Source organism: Musca autumnalis, unplaced genomic scaffold (assembly GCF_047663935.1).
Source record: "Musca autumnalis isolate F117 unplaced genomic scaffold, ASM4766393v1 scaffold_3, whole genome shotgun sequence".
Classification (NCBI taxonomy): domain Eukaryota; kingdom Metazoa; phylum Arthropoda; class Insecta; order Diptera; family Muscidae; genus Musca; species Musca autumnalis.
In genome coordinates, this window is record NW_027411866.1 from 213,331,247 (window position 1) to 213,340,636 (window position 9,390).

Genomic DNA, 9,390 nt, shown 5'->3' on the forward strand with positions numbered 1-9,390 from the left:
CTTGTCGAAGGGAGTAGTATTGTTTGGGCTTGAATACCAACAATGGGTGTGGAAATTTTTGTTTTTATAAGAGCAGACATGGTCAAGACATTGTTAACAATATTTCTCAAAACTAATTTCAAAGAAAAATGCAAAAATGTTTGTTCTATGCCCTGATTTTTACCTCTATCAGGACAACTCCGTTAAAGACAACTATAATAAAGGGCAAGTCTGGCTAACACAGGACTTTCCATATGTCATTAAATTGTTTGTACATACTCTGGACATAGCCCTTTATGATGTTTCATAGTCATTGTTTGGAAAATAACTTCAAAACCTAGAAATTTCTAGCCAAATTGCCTACAAAGGGACATTAATTACAATCATGCCAATATTAGGTCAAAAATATAATTTTTTCTATCGGAATCATTGACAAAACTACTGAAAACGATAGAAAACCAATAATTACCCCAATTCTGATTACTAAAATTGAATAAACAGCGAAAAATTTGGAAATAATCCATTATTGTGGTGGAAACTTTTGTAATGCTCACATTAAAAAGGACAATTTTTATTTTCCGGTAATATTTTAGTATAACGGTAATGGAAACGGAATATTTTTTTATGTCATCTTAAAAACAACTATTAGACCTACAAAATTGTTTTTTGAATTGTTAAAAAATCTCAACTCGTTTCCAAGTCATCAACGTTTACATTTTTATTTCAGTTTGCATCATTTTTAGTGACAGTCACTGTAGCTGCATTTACTTCCCGGTAGAGTTAAGAAATCTAGTTCACTGAACGGATCGATCTTTGTGGTGGCGGCCCATAAAACGCGAGGAAATTGGAATCGAATCTGAACAATATTGTGGCAACATTAAGCAAGAGGGATCGTCAAGTTGTCATTCGACGAGATCAAGATTCGGAAAGAACGTGAATACAATATTGCAGACAACTCAACTGACTGTTTCCTAGATGGGAGATGGCATCCGGACATCAGAAATTTCTGCAAAAACTCTGGTCTTTATGGTCAAGGGCTTTTGCAGCAACTGGAAACATATAATCAGTTTCTACGCCTTAAGTAGTGAAGCGCAGCACAGTTTGAAAAACTCAAGGTGCCTCCAACCAACGACTACATCACTTGAAACTTCCCATTTCTTCATACAACAAAACTATTGATTTTCTATGGGATTTTTCCCCACCTGATTAAGTCGTTTAGGAAAACTTCAAAACAATGTATACAATTTGTGTATGCTGGGTTAAAAAAAAATTTTTGGCGTTTTGAAACACGTAGCTTCGTAGTTGTTACGTATAAAAGCAACAAATGATACGGGTGTCAGCCTTTGTGTGTGCTGTTTTATTAATATGCCAAACAATTCTAAAAACAACCGAATTCACTGATTTGTAAAATTGTTTGTAGTAGAAACACCCTGTAGGAAGTGTGGGGTCATGTGTTGACATGTCGCCACTTTGTCTACTAATATGGTGACAAAGTCAACACTTTGTCACCAGGTTGTCAACTATTGATACCTTTACCTTAATAAGAAGAAGCATTGTGTATATTGAAAGATAATTTTCTTAATTGTTTGGCGTAAAATAATTTTTGCGGTTGGTGAAAAAAGTTTTTTTGTAAAAATCAATAAAATATCGTGAAAACTTTAGGCATATAATTTCAATAACAACCCTGTAGGAAGTGTGGGGTCATGTGTTGACATGTCGCCACTTTGTCTACTAATATGGTGACAAAGTCAACACTTTGTCACCAGGTTGTCAACTATTGATACCTTTACCTTAATAAGAAGAAGCATTGTGTATATTGAAAGATGATAATTTTCTTAATTGTTTGGCGTAAAATAATTTTTGCGGTTGGTGAAAAAAGTGTTTTTGTAAAAATCAATAAAATATCGTGAAAACTTTAGGCATATAATTTCAATAACAAGTATGAGCAAAAGAAAATATAAAAGACATGTGAAAAATAAACAATTCTATAGCAAAGTACGAATTCTGAGGCGGCTAACAACATTTGTGGTGAAATTTGGACAATTAGACATTACGTGGAACCTTTAAGCCCCCGGCACATACGGAACGTTGTGCGACGCGTTGCGCGTTGAAAACAACAACCACATGAAAAATGTGTAAGTGATGCCAAGTTTGTTCTTAAAGTTTTCATGTGGTTGTTGTAACACAACGCTCAACGCGCCGTATGTGCCGAGGCCTTTAGAGAAGATTGTGGAGCCTGATGTACATATATATTGTCCCGTCTCGCTGGAAATGCTGAATGCAACTAAACATAATAATGAATTACAATGTTGAAGAATTATTTGGCAAAAATCGATTGTGAGATTTTTCCAATGTTATACAGCTGCAATAGGTAAGCAAATTTAAGGACATATTTTTTATTTATGTTTATTTATACATGCTTATTCTTTTCAATTCCTAGATGTTATATCCAACATTCAGCGAATCGCCTGATAAAACGTTAAGTGCAACAGAAGAAGAACTATTTTAAGCAGACAAGTCATTGGTGCGACTTGGCCAAGATAATAAAACGAGAACGTTTTTTATTATTTATAAGTTAAAAGCTCTGTTCCTTTACGTGCAAGAATCTTCAAGTTTTACCACTTTTTACTCGAAAAGCGTTCCTTTACTTTGGATACCGTACAATTCATATGGGAGCAGTTTACAACTTTTACTACTTCTGCCGGTTTTACTATTTTCAAAAGTAAAGGAACAGACCAAAAATATTTAAGCAGCCTTGAAAACATTGTCTTTATTTACTAACAGCCTGTTTCTGTATGTCGAAAGAAGAATGTGTGCGAATGAAACGCGCCCAAACTCTTGTGTGTTTTTCAAATTTGTTTTTTGTTTTGAAGCAAAAGCAAAGGTAAAATTATTTCGAAAACTAAAGTTTGGGCGTGTTTCATTCGCACACATTCTTCTTTCGACATACAGAAACAGGCTGTAATTTTTTACTTACATATGTGGAATCTTTGGCTTAGCCATTTAAAAAGATAAAAATACTGTAATACGCAATTTGTACATTTTTAGCATTTTCAATATTATTTGTTTTATTCTTTAATGAAATATAGTATTTAAACAAATGTGTAGCTTCATCTTCTTATTAAATGTACTATATAGCTGTTTTATCTATGAAAAGTTCCAAATAAGCTAAAAAATTTTGTATTGAAAATCTGGTACTATTGACTCACTACCTCCAATGTCAACACATGGTTCCTCAGGAACTACTGACTTACTATTGACATACTAGTTCCATTGTCAGTACTGACTTTCGAATGACACGTTCATACAAAATGTCTATAGGAAATTACATTAGTTGTTTACAGTTTGTCAGTAGTACTGTTGACAATGTCAGTAGTAAGTCAGTATAGATTCACTATTGACATTTCCTACAGGGTGCAATTACTGCAAAGGCTCTGGTCTTCATGGTCAAGAGCTTTTGCAGCAACTGGATATACAATGACTGTCACTAAAAATCATGCAACCTGAAATAAAAATTTAAGCGTTGATAACTTAGAAACGAGTTGAGATTTTTTAACAAATCAAAAAACAATTTTGTAGGCCGAAAAGTTGTCCTTAAGATGACATACAAAAATATTCCCTTTCCAGTACCGTTATACTAAAATTTTACCGGAAAATAAAAAAATGGTCCTTTTTAATGTGAGCATTAAATATGATGCACCACAATAATCGCTTAATAATTTTGGAATTCAGAATGGTGGAATTATTGGTTCCCTATCATTTTCATTAGTTTTGTCAATGATTAAGATAGAAAAAATGATATTCTTGACGCAATTTGGCTAGAAATTTCTAGTTTTTGAAGTTATTTTCCAAAAAATTACCATGAAAAATCATTAAGGGTTATATCCAGAGTACGTACACACAACCTAATGATATATGGAAGGAGCTGTATTATCCAGGACTTTCATTTTTCATTAGGTTGTTTGTACGTACTCGTGATATAAACCTTAATGATTTTTCATGATTAATTTTTGAAATTTACAAAAACAACATTGTTGTTATTGAAAACTTAATGTCAAAGAAAATATTGAATAATGTGGTCGTTCTAAAAAAAATAAATACATTTTGAAAATCCTCTAAAATAGAACAAATTTGAATCAAAATGTAAATATAAAGCATTCAGAACTGTCGTAGGGCATTTTTATTACATTTTGAAAGCTAAATTTACAAAAAAGTAATATTACAGCTGATTGTCACTTCTACCTTATATAAATACATATGCCTTGGTCATTAATTTCTCCAAATAGACCATGGCACAATTACCAAGGTATCGTAATATTTTGAATATGTTATGTCAATTGTTTCTTTATAATGTTGGGTAAATTACAACAAAAATAATTTTTTATAAAGGGATTTGACATTTCATATTCGAACAGCTGGTGTGACTCTACAACCTTGGTAATTGTGCCATGAAATAGACACAACAATCCAAATCATTACCTATTCAGTCATTCGAAAGAAAAGAAGGTCAGAAAACATGGTAGAACAAATACAAGGTAAAGTCAATACTACAACAAATACAACTCGAACAACAACCACAAAGGAATTTGTTTTTGTTTGTAACGTTACTGCCACTTGTATTTGTAAACAAAACAAGGAAATGTCTATAAATTATTGGAATTTAAAAAACTAATAATTTTTCACATTTGATTGAATATTTTGGAAAGCATGAATGAAAATTCGTTACATTTTGAATTTTTATGTTTCCACATCATTCCACTAAATGCATAAATTCTCGCAGAAAGTAGAATTCTTGCAGAAAAGTTTGGGTTCGCTGGAAATTCATAGAAAAGGGAGAAGCTGTTTCAATGTTTTGTTTTAGAAATCAAAGAAGCACATGTTTATTAGGGCTTTATTTTTTTTTAAATTTTAACAAAATACCTCACATATTAACAAACGTTGTATCGCCTCTACAAGCGGTGATTTACTGCGCGGCTTATCGTTCGAACTTGGAGGAGGTTACATATCATTGATATGAAGAAGTCTTTCTGGGAAATGGTTTTTTCCGAATGATATATTTTTTTTTCAAAAAATATATGTCCCTAATGTACATCGAAATAGAAATGAATGTATAAAATGTCATATGAAATTTGACACTAACACTACAACCCAGTTCAGTCAGCTGGGTATTGCTGCTAACTTTTCTTGTTCTACCATGGTCAGAAAAATGCTAATATGCTATTTATATTACAGACTTTTTGAGGATTTATTTGAAACATAAGCAATGGAATTGACATTAAAAACCCAGTGGGTTTGTTAAATTCGGTTATATATATATATATAAACGTACTATAAAACTAGGTTTTAATTTAATAGAAAAATTATTTCATATGAAGATTTTTTTGTTCGTGACAAAACAAAATGAAAAACTGTGAAATAATATGTATGTTCGTTTACTCATAATTTGTACAAATTATATGGTCTGTTCCTTTACTTTTGAAAGTGGTAAAACCGGCAAAAGTAGCAAAAGTTGTAATCTGCTTCCATATGAATTGTATGGTGTCTGAAGTAAAGGAACGCTTTTCGAGTAAAAAGTTGTAAAACTTGAAGATTCTTGCACGTAAAGGAACAGAGCTATAGTGTAAAAGAACACATCTAATAGAAGAAAGTTGAACTTGTATGTTTGTTTTTGAAATTGTCAATGTGGCAGCACATGCAATGCTTTTGTGGCGGTTGTCTTCGCTTATTTGAGGTTGATGTCATTGATATGCTGTTTTTTTGAAATACAGGGTGCTTATGATTTTGCTCCTGCAGGAAATGTTCACGTGAATCTATTCGACAAAAAATATGGCTAACACATGGCACAATAATACAGGTACTACACCACAGATAATAAACACACTAGTTGCCAAATTGCATTATTGTGAATAAAATCACATACAAAACGTAAACAAGCAATTCACAGTAATGCGTCATTGTGAACAAATTGGACTCATTTTGAGCAATTGTAATGCTTGGTTTACATTTACGAAATCCACTCGATTTCAACTGTCAAATCCATAGGTTAATCGTCAAATGGAATCCAATGGATTTAAGATGAGATTTCATTTGACGTTTGAGCTATGGAATTGACAGTTGAAATCGAGTGGGTTTCGTAAATGTAAACTTATACGAGTGGATTTCATAAATGTAAACATAGTATTAGCATAACACCTTAAGGTCTCTGCACATACGGTGCGTTGAGCGTCGCGTTACAACAACCACATGAAAACTTCAATAACAAACTTGGCATCACTTACACTTTTTTCATGTGGTTGTTGTTTTTAATGCGTGACGCGACGCACAACGGCCATTATTTCGCCATTGGGTAACGCATGGTGGAATAACAAGATGTTACATCGATAACAATAATCGGGCCGTTTACCACACCAAACGTCAAAATTTGTTCACAATAACGCATCACTGTGAATTGCTTGTTTACATTTTGTATGTAATTTTATTCACAATAATGTATTTTGACAACTAGCGTGATAATCAGGTGTTTTTGCCGTTGTACCTGTATTATTGTACCATGGGCTAACGTGAGTCGCGATTGCACTGCCTGTTTAGATGCAGTACAAAAGAGTAGTGAAAAGGACACCCTTTTACCTTTTATTAGCATTTGTTTAGAGAATCCTTCAAGTAAACCAATTAGTTTGTAGATTCCTACAATCAGCAACATTATAATTGTATTCCAGAACTACATTACTATTTGAGGTTTGCGCTATGGAATTGACATTTGAAACCCAAAACCACTGGGTTAATCCGGTTAAGTATAACCGGGGTATAAGGCCATGTTTATATTATAGATTTTTTAAGCGTTAACCTTCTTCATGACGATTTATTTGAAACATAAGCAATGGAATTGACATTGAAACCCAGTAGGTTTGTTAAATCCGGTTATATACACACACAGAAAAAAAGCCTCTCTAACATACAGTCAACCAAAAAAGTCTACATACACCCTATAAATCTCGGGTTTTAAGGGTAAGGAAGCATTTTTATGAAAATCCAAGTACATAGTTCTATCACATATCCCTAATAAACAATATTACATACAACAAAAATATATTCCATAATACGAATAACGGTAAATTCTATAAAAATTAAAAAATTAATAGGGAAAAAGTGTACATACACCCAATGAAATATTAATATTACCGTGAAATTTATGGAATAAGCAATACAAATTTTACATTTTATTGCTTTATCGAATGTCTCTGGTTGTCTATGATATATTTTAAACAAAATAGCAACATATTTGTGGATTAATTGCCGTTATTTAATGTCAGACTTCGCGTATAGCTCGTTAAGGCGGACCCTTGCAGATTTCTTTGAGATTTTCAGTCTGGTAGTTTATGAAACCCCGGGAAATACAGTGGGACTAATTATTTTGAGATCCTAGAGCGCTTTGAAGTTGTTCTTATGAATAATATATGCTCCTGAGCTTCGTTAAATATGTGAATTCCTGAGTCTTCCATAAATTTTATAGTTTTCACAACATTCCAAGGGTAAATTACATGCAGAAGCCTTCGAATTACCTTGTAATAAGGTCTAGTACAATCCTCGAGCATCCCTTGAATCAGCAATGTAAAAGTATCCGACATTTAAGCGCTTGAAGTGACCCTAACGATCATTATACGAGGGCATACTAGTTAACAGTGTAAATTTCATACAAATTTCATGCATTCTTTGGTGGTGATTTTATTTTGATGCTTTGGAAACTTTAGGAGCGGGTTTGTAGAATAATGTTGTACATTTCTGATTGAGTTAAGGTCCAAAAATGTATTACAAGGTAATTCCAAGGTTCTTGCTTGTAATTTGACCTTTGGAATGCTGTGAAAACTATAAATATAATGAAAAACTCAGGAATTCGCATAATTAGCGAAGCTCAGGAGCCTATATTATCCATAAGAACAACGTCAAAGCGCTCTAGGATCTCAAAATAATTAGTCCCACCGTATTTTCTGGGGTTTCATAAACTACCAGACTGAAAAACTCAAAGAAATCTGCAAGGGTCCGCCTTAACGAGCTATACGCGAAGTCTGACCGTAAATAACGTCAATTAAAGCACAAATATGTTCCTATTTTATCTAAAATATATCATAGACAACCAGAGACATTCGACAAAGCAATAAAATGTAAGATTTGTATTGCTTATTCCATAAATTTTATGATAATCTTTATATTTCATTGGGTGTATGTACACTTTTTCCCTATTAATTTTTTAATTTTTATAGAATTTACCGTTATTCGTATTATGGAATATATTTTTGTTCTATGTAATATTGTTTATTAGGGATATGAAATAGATCTATGTACTTGGATTTTCATAAAAATGCTTCCTTACCCTTAAAACTCGAGAATTATAGGGTGTATGTAGACTTTTTTGGTTGACTGTATGTATGTCCCAAACCTATTTTGCAGCAAACATATATTTGCTTGCAAGCAGTCCCAAACATAACACAGGTTTGGGTGCAAACAAATACAAACCCAAAAGCCACAAAAAAACAAACCGTCAGTGGGCGGTTACTGAGAGCAAGGGGGCGTAAATTTCAATGTAAAACATATGTATTTCCGTTATATACATACATTTATAAATGGTGGTTGTTTATTGAAAGGCAAATCAACAACAGACACATACATACAAAATTTCAAAGAAATACATAACACACTTTAATAGAAAAACTGAATGAAATAATTTGTAAATAGTCACACTTTAAAAAAGAAAAAATATAGAAACATCGTTGAACGCTTCTCTTTACTAGACGTTTACACCAGACAGTTTGTCTTCAAATACAACTCTGATTTACTAACACATACGTACATTTGTCGTTTGTCTCCCAGCTGTCCATCATTTTTTCGCAGACAGTAGGAAAGATAAATTTTTGACATTTTTGTAAATTGAGTGAGATAATTGAAATTTGTTGAAAACAAAAGAACATGAACAAAAACAAAACATGTGAACGGAAAACAAAAAGAAATCGACGATTTTCATTCAAAACTGTACAACTGTTTTTGCAGTTCGTCGGTGTCATGCTTAAGTTTTCCATACGCCATTTTTGACATTTTGAGATAAAGGTACCTTACAAGGTTTTGAACCATGCTCTTTTTGGTCGGTTTTTCACTATCTCTTATACTTTCTGAGATATTCAGATGCCAATATATTCCATATCCGTTTTGTGACCCAAAAATCTTGTCGTTTTGTTCCATATCCATATAGCCTGGCGTATGGAACAAAACAACTTTGAACTTTTTAGTTCCATATCCATGTCGTTTGGCGAATGGAACAAAAAGAGGCAAAAACGAATTGTTCCGCACCAAAAATGATGGCGTTTGGAACAAAAAATTGCCAATTTTTGCCAAGTTACGAATAATGTGGCGTATGGAACA